The 20,089-nt window shown below is 37.6% G+C and overlaps 1 protein-coding gene across 6 annotated transcripts in view; it reads right to left on the bottom strand.

The window, feature by feature from the left end:
• The window catches only part of LOC134205075 (tubby-related protein 4), a 220,251-nt gene extending 210,561 nt beyond the window's left edge, over positions 1–9,690 (bottom strand). For 2 of the 6 annotated variants that reach the window (XM_062679970.1, XM_062679974.1), the window contains exon 1: positions 8,550–9,689. The gene's annotated coding sequence lies outside the window, so the exon portion shown is untranslated. Of the gene's footprint in view, positions 1–8,549 lie in introns of all 6 variants that reach the window. The other 4 variants (XM_062679972.1, XM_062679973.1, XM_062679976.1 and 1 more) reach the window with 4 other exon arrangements.
• Between the last annotated feature and the right edge of the window lie 10,399 nt (positions 9,691–20,089).

Genomic DNA, 20,089 nt, shown 5'->3' with positions numbered 1-20,089 from the left:
TTCCCCTATAAATTATGCTACACTATCTCAAAAAACATTTCATACAAAACTTCTAACGCCAACTAAAATGTGCGGATTTTGCATCACTTAGTGGAAATCAATGGAATATACTAAGGTACTGTCAAATTAAATTTCTGCAGTAAGTCATTTGCAAATGAGTATGTTTAGGTCAACACAAATTCACAAATTCTACATGGCTTCTGAAAGGGGTCTCCATTAGCCTTCCCGAATAAAAAAGTCCAATAGAATTACAATAGAAATTGTTGTAACAATACGATAAATTGAATTGTAATTAAAATAAACTCTATTGTTGCTCACAATAGAATAACTATTAAGAATATTGTTTTCCACCACAAATCCTATTGTAAATGGCTGTTTTACAATAGAAAATAGGGGTTGTTAGTTACCGTAACAATAAAAAAATCGTTTTTTCCTCGAACAAATTTTTGCCATTACAATAGAATTTATTGTAATTCTATTGTCAACATTTTTCTGTCAATAGATTTTATTGTTCGTTTATTGGAACAACAATAAGGCAATTTAATTGGTACAATAGAAGAACAATAGAATTGATTGTTCATCAATAAAATGTATTGTAATTTAATGTTATTTTAATGTAATTCTATTGTATTTTCTATTCGGGTTGCGAGTAAAGGCGTAGGATTGCCAATCCGGAGATGGCGAGTTCGATTCTCGCTCCGATCTAGGATGTATTCGGGTTGGATTGGAAGCATTCTCGACACCCTGTGCATCCATTGTACTTGCCACACAAGATACATACTCATGCAATGGCGGGCATAGAAAAGCTTTTAATAAATAACTGAGGAAATGCCAATAGAATAGTTGAAAAGCAGGTTACGTTCCAGTTGGAATGTAGAGCCATTCAAGAAGAAGAAGACATAGCTTCTGATACATTGTTCCGCCATGGTACATATATATCTACTTGACTGTAATGGTGAATGGTAAATGATCTGCATGAGTGTTATTATCACTATGTCTACAGGCCAACATTATTATCGCCTCGAAGATACTCGCTTTCGCTATTCTGTCTGTAGGGAAAATTGTCCCCTTGAGATGACAGTGATAGAGGGATGTCTATAAACCACCCACGCTACGAGCTGTTCTATTAGTTCTTTGTGTACATATTCTATACTATACTATATACTATAGAGTTAGTGCATTGACCTCATATAGATGTCTGGTAATTGAGAAGTAAGTTACTGGTTTATATAAGACTACTCGATTTTAAATATATTTACAACCGATGGATATATGAGCTATATAAAATAATTACAAACTTTTGCATTGTGTGTACATATCGGGAGCAATAATTACATCGCGCGGTTTGTCTAGGGGGTGGGTGGGTTTTTTAGTTCTGTTACGGGTAACATTTATGCTACTAAAATAATATAAAAAAATGAAATTACTAATTAAAAATATTATTATGGGAAACTGGGGTAATATGCACCCCCGGGGCAAAACGACCTTTTGACGTTTTTGAGGACATTTTCAGCAATTTTTCGAGCATATTTGCTACAGCGCATGTAGTTCGGATCTCGAACTACCAGTCCAGCAGTAAACATTCCTGAAAATATGTCTGAAACACCGCCAAAAATGCCAAAAGGTCGTTTTGCCCCGGGGGTGCGTTTTACCCCAGTTTATCCTATGTACTATGAAGGAAGTTAAGGTAGAGTTGACTAAAAATACCAATTCATCATTTTTGTAAAATTTTAGTAAGACGGTATAAAGGAAATGTTACAAGCAAATCACGGAGGGGTGGGTGGGGGTTCAAATCTGTGTTTTTTTGCGTTATGTAATTTGTAAATGAGCCCTAGGTAGTTAACAAGTTGTTATTACGATTCAACTTATTCGATGTTGAACGTTAGTACAAAACATATTTATTTGTTGAAAATTAGCTATTAGAATCCGAAATTCTCATTATGGTTGAGGACTAGTTAATAAAGGACCAGGGTACATGTCGAATGATTGAAAAATAACGATATTATTTGGCAATAAAAAGCACACGGACATATGGAGTGGAGACGCATGTTGTATCATAATTATATAACTATTTTTGAATTCATTGAGCCATCGTCTGAAATGCACAAGCATGCTTGCGTCTGCAAGGCAATTAGGTTGATAGAAAATTTAAACCTTATTTCATTAGTCAATGGTTTAATTCGTTTATTCATTAATTCAATAATTTGGTAATTTGGTAATAAAAAAAACTAACGTGATTATGAATAAGAACATAAACAAGTTAGGTGAGAAATTGGTCTTTAATAGTAATTAATAGTTCCCAAACCCTCGAACAATATAGCATTCAGCAATAAGGATCTAAAATATTAAAAATGTATTATGGGTCTAAATATAATTCAGCAACATGTTCTTTTTGAAACGCTTGTTCAGGCTGCTGTAAAAAATCAAGATGGGAGTAACACTCCATTCAAATCTAAGACAAAACAGATATAAGAATGAGGATTACTTCTCCTGGCCTTTAACCTTGCTAAAAATATGTGACCAATTTGCTAAAAATATGTGACCAAATCTCATAAGACATTGCTTAAATTGCACTTTATTGTTTTGTAACGCAATAAACCAAACTTCTGCCTAAATAAAAACAAACATGTTTGACTATGTATAGATCGGAATCACGCTCCCGTCTGACTAGGTCACTAATACAGTCAGGAACATCGGAAGCCGATCGCTTCAGAATGTGAAAATCTAACCCACCGACCAACAGGGTGGATCATGGCTGTCATCGTAAACTGTTTGCGACGACGACGTCTTCGACAGATGTTGTTAGGTATGTGCGGCATATTCTAGGAAGGCTACGACACTGCGACCGACAAGCTGTATGATGCGCGTGATATTTTTGGATGGTCATGAACTTCCTCCAACCTAATTCAGTTGTGGCACAGTTTATCGCACTCGGCGTGCAAGAGATTTTTTTTACACCAGACGATTTGCGGTAGTTATTTTATTTGGAATAAAATTAAGAGTACATTAAAAGCTGTTAAAATTCGTCCTAATTCCATCCAGAGTTCTATGAGAATTCGAGGTTGAATTTATTTGTTTCATCACATAGCGCAAAACAAATCATATTCAGACACTTATCCTTAACCAATTTGCATATCCTCAAGCTATTTGTATTATATACCAATCAACTCCGCTAACGAACTCGTCAATCTAAAATTTCATAAATTTTTAAACACAATCTGAATTTGCTTCGAAGTTTGTGTTTTTAGAGTATCAACAGTTCGTTTTATTGAAACTATAGGCCAAAATCGAAGAAAAAACAAACCTCGTAAAAAGACTTTGAAATTTTTTAATTCGATTGAACAAACGACAAACGCAAATCCAAATACTATTCAACTAATTACCAACAGCTCCAGACAGGTCAACAATCAAATCAACAGGTCGAAGCGTTCAAACAATATTCTACGGTTCATGAACAAACGACGAGAATGTTTGGCGATCAATGATGTATCGCTTCCGTTTTCAATCACGCAGATTACCGTCAAGCTCTAAAACTGGAGGAATAAAGTGCATCCCAAAAAGGTTGGGCTTCATGGATGTCTTGACCAATATTGGAACGATTTTGATGTGATGCCCAAAATGATTCAGGTGTACTGAATCGTTCGAAGAGTAGATATAGACCGTTCCGATAATTATAAATACACTTTTTTTAACAAATTAAATTTTATTTAAGTTGTCTACCGTTTTATGGTTACATAACAATACATATACACCACAGGAAATAACGGTACTCATACAAAATATTCATGTTGGAGGATCAGAATCTTGATCTTCTAGCGATTAGATTGAAGACATTTTTGGCATTCCAGCCAAAAATGACCTAAATTTTTAAATAATGATTTTTGATGCATGTTTACAGAAAAGGCACGTTTCAGTTGGAGATAATTATAAAGCCAGGCGGCTAACTAAAATGACAATTTTGTATGAAAATCAGCGAATGCATTATAAAAGTTCCGGAGGGCTTAATATTCTATTTACTTATCATACTCAGGTAACCCTTGTATAAGCCGTGCATTAAGATGCTCGACTACACAGATAGAAAAAGTTGTTGAAATTTACACGAAAGTAATGCACATAAAGGGAATGCCAAAAAACGCGTAAATTTAAACGATATTATCACCTGAATGTATGCAATTTGTATTGCATTATGTCACTTTTTATACCAATAAGTGTCATAATGCTATGTAAATTGCATACATTTAGGGCAAACTTGTTGGAAAAGATCCATGTACGCTCAGAATAGTGTAATTTTCCACGTCTTTATTATTTACGCGCTGATTACTTTTCATTATTTTTTTCTGTGTACATAGCAAAACCATGCTTAGGGTAGCTGTTACACCAAGTTACACCAAACCTGAAAGCCGTCTGATTCTAGAGCCACGTTAATACTGATGATAATTATTCATTTTTCGGAAATATTTTTTAGCTTTTTGGAATTTTCAGATTCTTGATTTTTTTCAAAAATCAAAAAATCAAAGCTTCATATTTTCTTAATTTTACGCTAAATATGAGAAAAAATACATCCGTAGAACAGTTGATTGTAATCAATAGGAGGCGTCGACATTTTTATGATACATCAAATGCCGAACATTTTTTAGTGCAATTCATAACTATCGGAACGGTCTATGGTTGGATGTATGAAGAAGTGAGGTAATATACTGCGTCATAGTATCAAACCAAATTATTAAGACACCGAATAAGTATAATAGTTTACCTCTGCTGAACAAAGCATTTCAGAACATAGTTATATAGTTGTGGAAAAAATATAAAGGCACGCGCAATTTTCATGACTAGTACAAAAAGTTATTACAAAAAAACCTTTTTTTATTGTCTTTATTAAGGAGACTTCAGCCCGAGGCTGGCTCGTCTCCACAAAAAAACCTGTTTTGACATGAAAAAAAGTATCATTCCATGCATTTTTTTTCGATTTTGATTTTTTTTAAAGGTGATCCCTTTGAAAATGAAACAATGTAATTCAATAACTTCGGAACGCGATTGCGCGGATGTTTTATCAATCACTCCGGAACGCGACCATCTCCTCATAATCAGAATGCGTTTGATCGATTTAAATATTGGTGATTCAATTATTAAACTTTATTTAAGAAAATGACGACCTTGCTTCCCGAGTTGATTCTTTAACCGATAACGAAATTCATATAGTTTTTGGAGCACCGGAACGTCGGCTCCAGGGGCACTGATTTAGGGTCATTTGGCCGAAAGCCGTTTGTCCGCAATTGACCAAATGGCCCTTTCGACCAAATGGCATTCGCATTTGCTTCCCTGTTTCAGAAACACATAATGTTTATTTTATTTCCGTTCCACTAACGTTGCAATCTACCACGCAACTAACTTCTTGGGTTCAATATGTTGCATATCAGAAACAAAACAGATAAATTGCTCAAAAAATAACTTTTCGATTCGTTGCTGTTACCATAATGTTTCTGATATGTTGCAAAATCCTTTGGACTCAGCAGAGCAGCATTTTCTACGGTCCCCTGCATGTGTGCTAAAAGATACAAAAAAATTACAAAAAAAACTTTGTTGTTTATGCAGTGCAATTGACGACATAATCTCCGAATACAATTAGTGATGCAATAGATATAGTAGAAAGTGGCAAATCTCGAGGTCCATGATTCAATTCCCTGTTGGTTTTTGTGTATTCATTAACATTGTAGCCACAGGATGTTGCAAATAGACTCCACCTCTTGCACTTGTTTCGTTTCAAAGGAGTTCCACATACAACGCGTTGTGCATAATTTAGATCTTTAGTAAGTGTGACAGATGTTGTTACTCACTGAGAAACAAGTGATGTTGCATAGGGAGAAGTGAGAAATAGGAAAAACTAAAGATTTCATTAGTGACTAAGGAAATGCTAATAGAATACTAAGTTGAAAAGCAGGCCAAGCTCCCGAATAAAACCTAAAAAAACCGTTTGTTATGCAGACGAGGAACCGGGAGAATACATTTTGACCGTTATCCCCTTTTCATGCATATGTTGGTTTAGAGTTAACCTTAAATAAATTGAAGAATCCGTTGAGAGAATACATGATCCTTGAAAATTCCGGGAGTACAACTTGCAGACTCACCATCTTTGATTTCAAAGCCGCGTACGATTCAGTGAAAAGAAATAAGCTGTGGCAGATAATGTCCGAACATGGTTTTCCGGCGAAGCTGATTAGACTGATACGCGAAAGGCTGGATGGCTCGAAATCAAGTATTCGGATTGCAGACGAAGTGTCAACCTCGTTCGTGACCTTAGACGGATTGAAGCAAGGTGATGCACTTTCGAATTTATTGTTCAACATTGCACTCGAAGGCGCTATTAGGAGATCTAGCGTACAGAGGAACGGCACTATCATGACACGGTCGCATATGCTCCTGGGCTTTGCGGACGACATCGATCTTATTGGAACCTATCGCAGAGCAGTAGTGGAGGCTTTTGTCCCACTGAAGAGAAAGATGGCGAGGATAGGCAAAAACTTTAACTCTACCAAGACAAAGTACATGGTGGCAGGTAGAGATAGAGGAAGACCTAGTGGTGTTGGTGCTAAGGTAGTGCTTACTGGGGATGTGTTTGAAGTTGTTGAAGAATTTGTTTACCTTGGAACGCTTGTGACATGTGACAATGACGTTTCTCGTGAAGTTAAAGCACGTATTGCTGCTGCAAAAAGGGCCTTTTACGGATTACGTAACAAGCTCAGGTCCCTCAACATGCAGACGGAAATGAAATTTGCTCTACACAAAACTCTGATTCTACCAGTGGCCCTTTATGAACATGAAGCATGGACGTTAAAAGAGGCGGACCGGAGAGCCTTCAGGGGTTTTCGTGCTGCGTACAATACTCGGGGGGGGGGGGGGACTAAAAAATGGTGTGTGGCGCAGACGCATGAATCATGAGCTGTATCAAGTATACAAAGAAGAAAATATTGTGAATCGTATAAAATACGGCAGACTTCAATGGACTGGTCACTTAGAGCGAATGTCGGAAGAAAGAATAGCGAAAACAATATTCAACAGAGAACCAGATAGGGCCATGAACACGCTGACTGCACGCAGTGGAATCGGACCTGGAGACCCTGAACGTTCGGGTAAACTGGAGGAACATCGCCCAAGATCGAAGATTATGGAGCTCTACAATACGCCAGGAATAGGTGTATAGACGCTGTAGCCAACCAGGTATCCATGAGAGTATATCATGAGGTTAACACGATGATACTTTTATACCCAGGGAAGTCGAGACAGTTTTCAAACCGAAAATTGCCTAGACCGGACCCGGGAATCGAACCCAACCAACCTTGGTCTTACTTTATAGCCGCGCATCTTACCGCTAGTACTCACATATCATCTATTCATCCAAAGCCGCATATGATATAATCAATCGAGATCAGCTATAACTGGCAGCTAAGGGACGATCACAGATTTTCAGATGAACTTATGTAAAATAGCAATCGCTTAGATTGAATTTCTTCGAGTTTCTGTTATTCACCACTACAGATAACTAAGTTATCAGAAAATACTAGACCTAAAAGCACCTATCCATAAAAGTACAGAATCTGCAATAATGATGAATTTTTCTACCGTGAGACCGATGTACGTAGATATTAAACTAAGCTCGGTATTTCTAAGAGCTGTCGAGAAACATACAATAAAATAGTCGCCTCAGTAAAAAAAATCACTAATTTGTTCTATATCTTTTAAATCATTTTCCAAAGTATGTCTTAAAAAACTATACGAATTTTTGGATCTGTTACTACAGAAAACGTAACTAAAATTCGATGCAAAATTGCTGAGCCTGATTGCTTACAATCAAGTCAGGAACAGGCACTTATGTTATAATTATTAAAACAAGCATCAATCAAGGCAAGTGAAATTATTTCTTTTAGTTTCATTTTAGATGCCATTGCCTGTAATCATTTCATTGCTTACAAATTATGTTCGAATTTAAAAAATGTATGTTTTGCTAACTAATATTTGATGCAAACGCTACATTCCCTACTTTTCTTATTTTTAGGACATATTTTCATTTCAACGTTCGATTTTCTTCAAACTGTTCTGCTGATTGGAACGCAAATAGCTTTCTTCCTATTCGTGAGCAGGTATATTCTTAAATTACGCAGCATAGTTATATAAAAGTTAAATCACTTATTTTCGCGCATAACATTTCCAGACAATATCTAGACCAACATTTGAAAAGGGCGTAACAGCCAAAATTTATTCCTTCTGATTCTTTGTCTACATATAAAGCTTTATATGTAGACGAAGAATCAGAAGGAATACATTTTGGCTGTTACGCCCTTTTCAAATGTTGGTCTAGATATAACATCTCACGTATCTTTGTTGCGAATCGTCCTTGACTTTTCCAGCGGCTCTAGCACATGACTAATGGAACCCTATTATGCAACTGGCACTACGTTTAGTTTTAAGTCATACCAAAATTAGCACGAACAATTTATCAACATGTTTACATGTGGCTAAGGAACATTTTGCAGGTGGGCGATCAAATACTATACCTTTTTTTTTGCTGAAACGTCGCTCTTTTTATCGGCTATCCCGCTTCCTTTTGCAACGTGTGGTAGATGAGCGATTTTTGGCACGGATCCGAAAATGAGACCGAGTCCCCAACAGCGCTTCGATGGGCTCTTTATACAGAGAATTATTGATAAGCTCGGTGACCGGTGGTTTTCACCCGAGCGACAGAGGACATATCGGTGATTGGTTTAAATGAGCCAAGCAAAGTGATGAAGACTGCAATCAGGGAATTACCCTCAGGTTGTTGTTGATTGTTCTTCAAAAATTAATCCAATTTCGAGGATAACTATTTCTTGAATATTCCTCTTTCGCTCAAGACTGCTTCTTTGTATCGGAACGCAAGAACGGGCAACACATACATATGCAAGGACCTAAATTCAGAGGATAAGTTTCTACTTTATCGTAGGCCCCCACTAGAACAGGAGTTGATTGAAGTTTACTGAAATTATGTCACTTTGTCTTCCTGATTATCCCTTTAATAGAGACAAGATTCCTGTACTTTGCTGCTTTTCCTTTCCAGATTTCCACAAGCGTTCAACTGATAGTAAGTATGAAGCTCCAAAAAAAGAAAATTATTGATTTAATAACAACGTACCGAGCTAAAAATAAGCACACGATTTCCTTTCAGCTTTGTTCTTGTATCACACTTGCCACAAATAAAAACTCAATACTATGTATTCTTCTGATCAAATTTTCACTGAATCGCAATCATTGAGCTGCACCGGCACATTTTCTAAAAGAAACCTTCCAATACTTTATCAATGATTCAGCTTTTTTCAAACCAATTATCATTCCGCAGTTTTCACATTCAACACTCGCAAACCGCACGCTATTTTCGAGAATTATCCTATCTCTACGCAATCACATTTCAAAATTGAAAAGATCAAGCCAGAAGGATGACAAGCAATCATGATGGAAATGAACTACAGAGATAAAACCGCGTCGCGATAGACACCAACGGATCGTTCCAGCTGAACTTGTTTTAAGTCAAACGCCAAATCTGCAACTGGCAAGAAAATTTTCACTTTTCCGATACAACAGACTATCGCGTGCCCGTACTGTCGCCGCCTGGTGCTCTACTACGACACTTGGATACGATTTGCCCACCCAACTGTACGCACGGGTGTGGTTGTGTGCCCGTAATCGATTTTCCGACGACGACGACGAGACGGCCGTAATTCGCTAACAGTGCCAGTGCTGGGAAAATTTGTTTGTATCCTACACGGCTACACCAGAGGTTATCAACGAGTTCAGACTTAATTATAATATGTCTTTGATGTTCAATGTTGTCATTGCAACTGTCACGTAATTTGAAAGTAATCGGAAGAAAGAATAAAATGCCCTTAACGGTGCCCATCCTCTGCCGAATTTCCGTACTGAAACGTGACTCGTTAAAAATACGTGTAAAGAGAATGGAATATACTGCACGGAAAAAGCAACTGAAAATTTTAGAAGAGTATGTTCGATTACTTGGGTTGAAGTCAGCTAATAAACATGTATTAGATAATAAGCAAATAATAAAAAAGAAAAGAAAATATAATTGAATAAGAACATATATATGATAATTTTGTATAAACAAAGAAAAAATTACAAAAACTGCACTAAAAATATTATTTGGTATAGCAAAAAAAAATTATTTCACGGGAAAAATACAATTTCCATTTTCAACAAAGCGTTTTATAACTAGGGGAACTGTACCGGTTTTGGCCATGTTCCTAATTTGGCCAATTTTGCGAATAACTCCAAAAATAAAGCAATTCGCGAGGGTTTTATTAGTTCCATAAAAAGATATATCCCTCACGGTTCAACGCTGCTTTCAACTGATCGATTATTTTGGAAAAATATGTATTTTCGAGGGTTGGCCAAAATAGGCACTAAGTTGGCCAAAAACCGGTGCGATTCCCCTATATGAGAACTTCTCAATTTTAGAATTGAGCTAATTACATAATTTTCAAACAATAAATTCTGAATTGCAACCGATTAATGTTGAATTCTTATATGTCAAGTATATCTTAGTACTACTTCGTTTACCCTCAATTTGAAAATTTTCAACTTTTTATGAAAACATATTTTGTTGCTTAAAGATGAATAAATCGAATAATCTAAAACTGATATCGGTTTTACGCAGAAAAAGTTTACCATATCAAGAACTCGCCTTAAGAACAAACACAGCGTAAATTGATTAGGGTAACCGTGCCCTTAGTGGAGGTAGCACCAATATTGGAGGTAGTTCGGTTTTAATAAGATTCTTCGTAATTATACACTTTACGATGGTTTCAGTTGATGCATTGTGCTTAAAATATGCTGTTAAATCCAACTTACCCTAATATTTCGCTTGAAAATCTATGAAAAACGACGATTTTCCCTAATAAAATTGACCCCCTTGTACCTATAGTGGAGCAACTGTACCAATAGAGGCGAGTCTCATAAGAAATCAATGGATAGCACTACTATGGGAACCAAAATTAATATTTAGCACCGCTAAAGGAACAGTGTACCAATTTTTTGGTAACTATTGATGTTCAATAACATCATTCTAATTTTTGAATGAATGTCATGCGTAACTGGCAGACCAATATTCAACAAAAACTATTTTAATTCGACAACATGTTTGATTACGCTTCCAAGCACACAGTTATTGAAAATGAGCAAATGATACGCATCTCACATTTTGGGGACCTGTGCGAGCGCGCATACCACCATACATATTGTATCAAATTTACTTTACCTCACTATCATTAGGCGCACGTAGACACCCAGGCATTCATTCGACAATCAACGCTTCCGAGTGAGCATTTGGGCATCCAGCGCGACGACAACCTGGCGGCGAACCGATTTTATGTGATGGAATGGCGCAGACGATGACGGGTGGGGCCGGGAAAAACCATGTGCTGATACCAGGACCCGCACACAAACACATGGCCAGAGGTGAGCAAGATGTTGGTGATGTCCTGTTTGTATGTGGGTGGTGGTAATCTGCTGGGGGTTGTTGGGTGGTAGGTCGAGTTTTCCTTCAAATCATGTCATGTTGTTGCCTGGATGGTTCGCATCTCAGATAATAGACAGGCTCAGGGGTGTCTAATTTGAGTGAAGGAAAAGTCACAGGGATGTCCAATGAAATTGAAATTTTGATTGCCAACACACTCGGTCAGTTTCTTTTTGGTAAGTTCTTTAGTATTAAAAGATTATAATGGACCTCAGAAACCCAGTTTAACAAAGTTTATCTTTTGAATTGGAACTGTTGAGGCGGGTCGCAGTAAATTTGCTACATTTGTTTTTATTTCATATTAAATTTTACATTTCATCACGGACAGAAATTAGACTCGTTAGCGTTAGCGTTAGCGTTGTTACGGTATACTTCGTAGATTGGACACTAGTGATACTCATGTTTCTTATGGAATCCTTATCCAGATTGCTATCGGAAATCAAGGTGGGGAGTTACCCTTGATTCCAATCTAAGATAACAATGGCATAAGCATGAGGATTACTACTCCCGGCCACGCCCATCTTTACCGTAACTAGGGATAGGAAAGGAAATGTTGATGTAGAACTTACTTAACGAGAGGCCCCCGACTTGGCGACGCCCTCATAAGTTCTACGGAGTTGGTGATTTGGTAGGGTAAGGAAGGTCATGGAGGTTTGCCTCAAGCTGGCAATTCGACCCACAGACTATGTTGTTTACCTGTTTTTATTTAAACTCTTGCCAGCCGGCTGTCGAAAGAGTATGCTAATATCAATTTTATTTACAGTTTATTCTTTAAATAATTTACAGACGATTTCTTAACCTCAATCTATCAACAAATATCCGTTGAACAAATCTAAATTTACCAAATTTGTACTTTCTGCTCAGTGAGCAAAATGATTCTTCTAGGTTCATCGAATACAAAAATCAAACCATGCCTTTTAAAGATAATTATTCTAAACTTTTTACAAAGTTTTATTTCAAGTATTTTCGCGATTTCTGATATAAAATTCAATAGCAAACAATCAAACAAAATTAAAATATTCTAGCTAAATTTTACTATTTTGGTCGAGCATGGGTCAGCCGCCTGACACCCGCGTTGAAAAATATGTTCCATGCTTGCCCCCCACATAAAATAATAACGTGTGCTAATCACTAATGATACTAAAAGATTTAAATGAAATTAGGCATTGTTCCCGCTTATCATTTTAGCACCGCCAGGGGGAACTTGGCCAGTACCCACTGCACTTTTCTTTCCCTTTCCACAAACAATTACCATCATTTGTGATATTTCAACGGAATTTTATTGGGAATTCTGAAAAGGCAGACAATCAATGCAGTTAGATTGCCAGGTAATACGTGCACATCGTAGCACTGGTGATGCATCACAATCGTATATATACAGGAGTATATGCACTATATGATGACATTGACCGGAAGATTAGATAAGCATTTCCCCCCCCAGAAATTAGACTCGTTTGAAACAACCAAATTTTTGATTGAACAACAAATTGTTAATTTGGTTGTTTTAAAACCCAATTAGTTTGATTTAAACATAAATATATAATTTGAAATAAACGCGTTAACTATGTTGTTTCAAGCAAAAATTACACCGATAATGGTTGTATCAAACTAATATACTTGTTGTTTCAAACAAAAAATCAATTTGTTTTTACCATAAATTAGGTTGATTACGAAACCATTTGGCTCTGTGTACTACTGAAAACAGTTATAAATATCAGATTGATTCAACCAAAAACAGTAGTACAGTCAAGCCAATTAGATCATTTGTGCAAATTATTATTTGGCGTTGTTGGTTCAAGTGCTATCGTTCATATTGTTTTTCCAAACATTGTTTTGTGTAAGCATCTAAACTTTGAAAATATGTCTACAGCGATAAATGTTGCCTACGTAACATTGTTCTATTGGACAAGTTTTTCTTGACTGGACACTACTTCAACGATGTTACTCACGGGCTGAACGAAATGTTTTTTTATTATTTGACTAATCCCTCAAGGTATAGGTAAAATTATTTTTAACTTTGAACAACTTGTCAAATAATATCAATTTTCTTTCCATTTCTGCTAAATAGCAAGCACACACATAACTCTGCTGCATTATCGAGTGCATTATACGGGAAGAGGTTGCTGTAGCGATAGCGAGTCTACATTTCCATTTGTGCTAGCCATAAGGGAATTCCTCATGGCCACCCACAATGGTGCAACTGTCCAGAGCAGGCCTGGGATTTGTCACCTTCATACAGAAAAACCATGCGACAAAACCAAAGAGAAAACAGTCACATCAAACTGGACAACTCAACCTAACCAACGTAGCTCGATACAGCGTACTACTGGTCTCTCGCTCCGACAAGACATTTTGAATCTTGTCACATACTTATTTTGTTACGATATATTTGTCGTGTGACGCTTTCCATCGCGACTAAGGTTTTGCACAACCAGACGGATTAGAATAGTTGTCATGGTTATTGACAAAAAAGTTCGTCATGTCACCTTTGAATTTTGTCACGACAAAAATTGTTGTCGTTGTCAGCAAAATGTTGTCATTATGAATTAATGACAAAATGTGGGGAAACCACTGAAATGGTGTGGTTTCTGGGTTTTACAGCAGTTGAAGTCGAGCTCATTATAAAAACGGCTAATATGTACGGCATAATAATAATGTGTTGAATTTTGGTGATTTTAGTCCAGCTCCTCCTGTTTAACCAAAATGCGTCATTTAATTACATATCTAAAATGTATGTTAAAATCACGAATGGTTAGAAATTATCTATATCCGGAAATCTTTTAAGCGGGCCATTAACACTCGAGCACACAAGCTGTTGTATTTTGAACATCATAAACCAAAAAACATATCACGCTGTACATAGCATGAACAAGCCCGCATGTGCGTGTCATGACCGTACACTTATTACGTAAGCACTTATGAAAGGAGTACTATCATTTTCTTACTCTCCATATAAATAAAAAATAATGTGTCAGAAAAAAAAATTACATTGGAGGGGGTTTTGAAAAACACAGAAAAATGCACCATTATAAGTGTACGGCCCTACAACAGCGCGTGGCTAGCGATTAAAATTTAATACTCCGCCCAAGTTAACGTCCAGTAATTCCAATCAATCAAAAATGTATCGAATGTTCCTTAATTGCCCCTAATGTAGGATATACGCTTAAATAAAATTCCGTATTTCTCTTATACATAAAATATTGCAGTCAAATAACCGTCTATCAGGCAATTGCTACAAACGGTGCACCGGTTAAAATCCACTGAAGTCGATATTTACGCGGACGATTGATTGTACTGCGTAAGTCAAAACCGGGTAAATTACAAAAACCGCGTAAAAATGACTTCAAAAATCGCTGTTTCGTATGCTCCGATTTTTTTTTTCAAATCCCCGTGAACAAAATCGGTTAAAAAACAGCATCAATGCAAAACCCGCTTGAAAAGTACGAAAACTCCATAAACCGCGTGAAAAGCAAGCAAACTTGCGTTGCGTTTAATGGTTCAGTTATTCTACACTGGGGGATCTTTCTCTGTGCAAGAGACACTTGTTTTTTTTTTGTTTATGTATTATTATGTACGTAACAACGCAAAAATTGAATAACATGCCTTATTTCTAAACAGAAAATCTTTTCAGTATGATATTTCAAATTTGTCCGCTGCTATTGCTCCTCCACGCAGATGGACAACCAGAAGATGCGACATAACTTACTTTCGGGACCAATGTTGTGTCGTGCACAGAGCCGAAAGTGTATGCGTTGTCACACTTTTGTCGCAGATGTGTGCTCTAACAAGACATACAACAAAAGCAAATTGTCGCGGTTGGAAAAAGTTGTCATCTGGTCGTGGGGATCCAGTCGTGCGACGGAAAACTGGAAGTTGACAAGTTTTTTTTGACTGACCATGTTTTTATGTATCTTGTCAGATGTCACTGACAACCGCGACAATTCCCAGGCCTGGTCCAGAGCCAATCGATCCACCGAAAATTTATTTTTCAAAGAGATTTATATTTATTTTTCATCCGGAAAACTCAAAATATCCGCCGCCAGAGTTTAACTGCTTTTAAAATTAATTTTGTTCTCAAATGTATACCTGTTAATCGTCTCACGCCTTAATGGAAATAAAAATTTACAAAACTGTAGCATTTATACAGCACGTAGTGAATACGTTTGTGTTGCGCTCGACGATTTTCCAATGAGAAAACTACCAAACTCAACGCAAAACTTATCTATTGCGCCCATTCTTTACCTTTCCTAAAAAAAACAAAAAAAAAACAATTCGAAGCTTCATAACAACCAATAAGGAGGTTAAATTCAAACTAAAAGTTATTGTTGTTTCAGACTCTGTTTTGCTAACATCAAACTAAAGAAATTAGTTGAATCAACCAAAACGTTGGATTACTCTGTAGCTGTCAAAATGAAACAACCAAAATTATGGTTGTTTCAAACTCGATGTTGGTTGAAACAGCTAAAACTGTCAAAAAACAGTAACATAAAATTTTAGGTTGATTCAACCAACGTCTTTATTTAAATCAAACTAGAATGTTGTTTGTGCTTAATTCAACGTAGAATGTTGGTTGAAATAGCCTAAAATATGGTTGTGTTTACCATAATTTTTTCTCCGTGATTCTACAGGCTTTGTTTTTGCCTTTCTCGTATACTAAGTATACGTAAAGGCTATATGTTCACTCCAAAAATAAACTTTTTATAGGAACCCAGGCGATCCATAGTATTACATACTAATCAACTCAGCTCGACGAACTAAGATGATGTCTGTCTGTTTGTGTGTATGTGTGTACACTGTGTATGTATGTACGCAAAACAAATGTCACTAATTTTAAGGCACTTAGCCTTAACCGATTCTCTCGCAACAAGTTCCATTCGATAGGGAATCCTGTCCCATTCTTTCCTTTTGAAAATTTTCCAGATCGCAAGTTATGGCCAAAATACTATTTTGTACGGCACGGCAAATGCTGGGTAAAGCGTACCATTGGTACTTTTCGTACCTGAAGGAATAAAATAGACCCCATTTCGCGGCCCTTAGCCTCTTACCCAGCAACTCCTATCCCTACGTTCTCGTCGGGCTGGCCGGGATACGAGCAACTTTAGGCAAGATCGGGTAATCAACCCCGGTGGGAACTATATGGTCGTATGCTGACAGGACAGGAGCGGATTTGCTCCTCTCGATGCGTTATAATATCCAGCGATTGTCGGCGGAAGGAGTATCGGCTGAGTACCGCCAGAAGCTCGACGAACGGATAAGTGCAAACAACGTTAGCGACAACATCAACGATCTATGGGAGTCGATCCATGGAGCGGTGAGCACAACAGCACGAGAAGTTGTAGGCACTGCACAGAGGCGACCCAGGACGGGTTGGTTCGATGTGAAGTGTCAGAGAGTGACAGACGAGAAGAACGTTGCCAGAAGCCGGATGTTGGTGTCGGATACCCGATCGAATAGAGATCGGCACAAGGAAGCAAGAGCAGCCGAAAAACGAACCCACCGCAGGAAGAAAAAATAGTACGAATTTATTAGTGAGGCGCAGGAAAAAATGGAGCAGAACGATATGCGGAGGTTTTATGAGTCAGTCAATGGCGTGCGGAGAAAGACAGCGCCATCTCCCGTCATGTGCAACGACCAACAAGGTAATTTGCTGACAGATAAAACTGAAGTGGCTGCCAGGTGGAAGCAACACTTCGAGACTTTGTTGAATGGAGGAAGTGACGGTGCATCGGTGAACAGAATAAATATTAGCGACGATGGACAAGCTGAGGAGTCACCTACACTAGATGAGGTTAAAAAAGCTGTTAAAGAGCTGAAAAACAATAAGGCTGCGGGGAAGGACAGCTCCCGGCTGAACTTCTCAAAAATGGCAGTGAGCAGCTTTATGAAGTTCTGCACCATATTATGTCGAAAATATGAGAAGACGAGGAAATGCCTGCTAGCTGGTTGGACGGCCTCATTTGCCCTCTCTTTAAGAAAGGGTACAGGCTGGAGTGCGCCAATTACCGAGGAATAACCCTCCTTAATTCGGCGTACAAAATTATGTCCCGTATTCTGTTCAACAGATTGAGACCGATTGAAGAGTCCTTCGTCGGTGAATACCAAGCAGGTTTTCGTGAGGGCCGATCAACGACGGATCAAATGATTACCCTAAGACATATACTTGATAAATTCCGGGAGTACAACTTGCAGACACATCATCTGCTTATTGATTTCAAGGAGGCGTACTATTCAGTGAAACGGAATGAATTATGGCAAATTAGACAAAATCGGGGAGTGACAAAATCGGGTCAACACTGTACTAATATTGTCCGTTTACACAGATTAGTTCATGTATTTTGTTGATTGATATGATGATTCGGAAAAAAATAATAAAAATGCGTTTTCCCAACATCGATGGTGCTGGTTGTTATGTCAACTATGAAATCATGGGCAGTGTACTGTCACACAATCTTAGACCCCCTCCCCCTCTGAAACCTGTGACGTCATTTTGGAATGACCCCTTAGCTAATCTGTCTAAACAGAATAGCAGTGTCTTAGTCAAGGCCTTGACAGATCACTGCCGACTCAACTATCACATGGCAAATATTCAACGTGTTGAATCATTTGTCTGTGATGGTTGTGAATCCAATTATGGAACTTATTGTCGGCGTAGCACCAACTTAGAATTCGGAAGTCGGGACTCCCGAAGTTTTATCTGTCAAACTAATTGATGCGTTGTTTAGCGTATCTTTAGGCGAATCTAGCGCACTACTTCCGACTTCGGTATAAAAAGCGTTCTAACTTTTTTTGGATAGACAATATCATCTGATATGTAACTGCCCAGTTTATGCGCAACTGCGTTTCCAAATATTTGGTAAACTTACTAACTAAGGAGCTATGACCTTTTGTACGTGTTGTATACGTTGTATGCCCTCTTCAAGGGTCCCTTTCCCAAACTTCCCATTTTTCTCCCATCCACATTCCTTTCCTTTTGGTTCACTTCCTTTTCCGTCAGGTGCGTGATGAGAAAGGCTGTGAAGGCGGTTGCACAAATCTACCAAATTGAAGTGAACGTGTCCCTGGAGCCGACGTTCTGATACCTGCCCTGTCAAAACGTAGCATAACATAAGGGTTTGGAGCAGGATTGCGACACTCGCATGGAATCTTTATAATAATACTAGGCTGACGATTCATTTTGTCGATGGTAGTTGAAAAATAAAGACTGTAAGTTAGCCTGTTATCCAACATGATGCCAAAATCTTTAACATGATTAGGCACCACTGCTAATCGAAATCCACAGTATCGGCAGTACCATGAAAGCCTATTACAAAGCACTTCGGAACGAATCCGCATAACATAGAAAGGAGCGATTCAAATATGACGTCTGCTACTTTTTGAGATTTCAAGACCCACCCTCCCCCTCTGTCACGCTTTTTTGTGTACCTAGTATATGTACTGTCACAAAATTGCATACACCCTCCCCCTAAAACCTGTGACGTCATTTTTGAACGACCCCAAACGGCTGAATGGATTTGCTTCATTCCTTCAGCAAGTCTGTTGCATATAATCTCTGATGGGTTTATAGAATGTTTCTCATGTAAAAATTACGAGTAAAATTGAGATAATTGTAAGAAGTTAAAATTAAGATTTGTATGGGGATTTTGCATGAACAGTTCACAACGTACATTCTCGCGTACTATGCAGAATAACGTCTGTCGGACCAACTGGTTACAGTCGACACTCTACATCTCGATGCACCGTATCTCGATATCTCTCCCTATTTCGGTGGTTCCCTCTGTCCCTTCAGTCTACGTACATTTGGGCATTCTACATCTCGATAACCTCCCTATCTCGATATCTCTCTATCTTGATGTGTTCTGATCATATTTTGTTCTGGATTTACTCTCCTTATGTCGATATGTTAAAATTTTTAGGCTACTAGACCATCTTTGGAAAATATCGAACATATCAACAATCAGATGATGACATTTGGTGTGTATTTTTTATTTAATAAAAATATGACATCCCAAATTGTACGTCGGCGAAGCCTTTATACATCAATCCAAAGAGGTTGTACCTACCTACTTTATTTTGTGCAGTAATCACCATCGGGTGTTCAGTACCACCACAGCACTCAACAGCTTGTGTGTATTTGAACCATGGGGCGTTTCCTTCATCAGTGCTGCCACCTGGAAAAGTCTCAAGAAAAAGTAGAATCATGGAAATATGGCATGGCATGATATAGAAAATGAGAATTAAAATGCCACTAGAACGTTATAAAAAAAATAAGTCAAACCATTTTTAGTTTGTGGGGTTAGAAATTCAACAATCTTAAGCATTAACTGCTTATTCGAATAAAAATATAAAAATCGAGATATCATGTCTATTTTGTGTGCTTTTAAAATTCTAACCCCTTAAACCAATATTTTTTTGAAAAACATCTTTAATTTTTGTTTGATAACAAAAATATACTTCATTTCCTATACCACACCGTGTAAATTTCAATGATTCTACTTTTTTTCTCGATTACAGCTGGCGGTCTTCTCCCCTATTTGA

Source organism: Armigeres subalbatus, chromosome 1, assembly GCF_024139115.2.
Source record: "Armigeres subalbatus isolate Guangzhou_Male chromosome 1, GZ_Asu_2, whole genome shotgun sequence".
Classification (NCBI taxonomy): domain Eukaryota; kingdom Metazoa; phylum Arthropoda; class Insecta; order Diptera; family Culicidae; genus Armigeres; species Armigeres subalbatus.
This window is presented reverse-complemented; position numbering and strand designations above follow the sequence as displayed.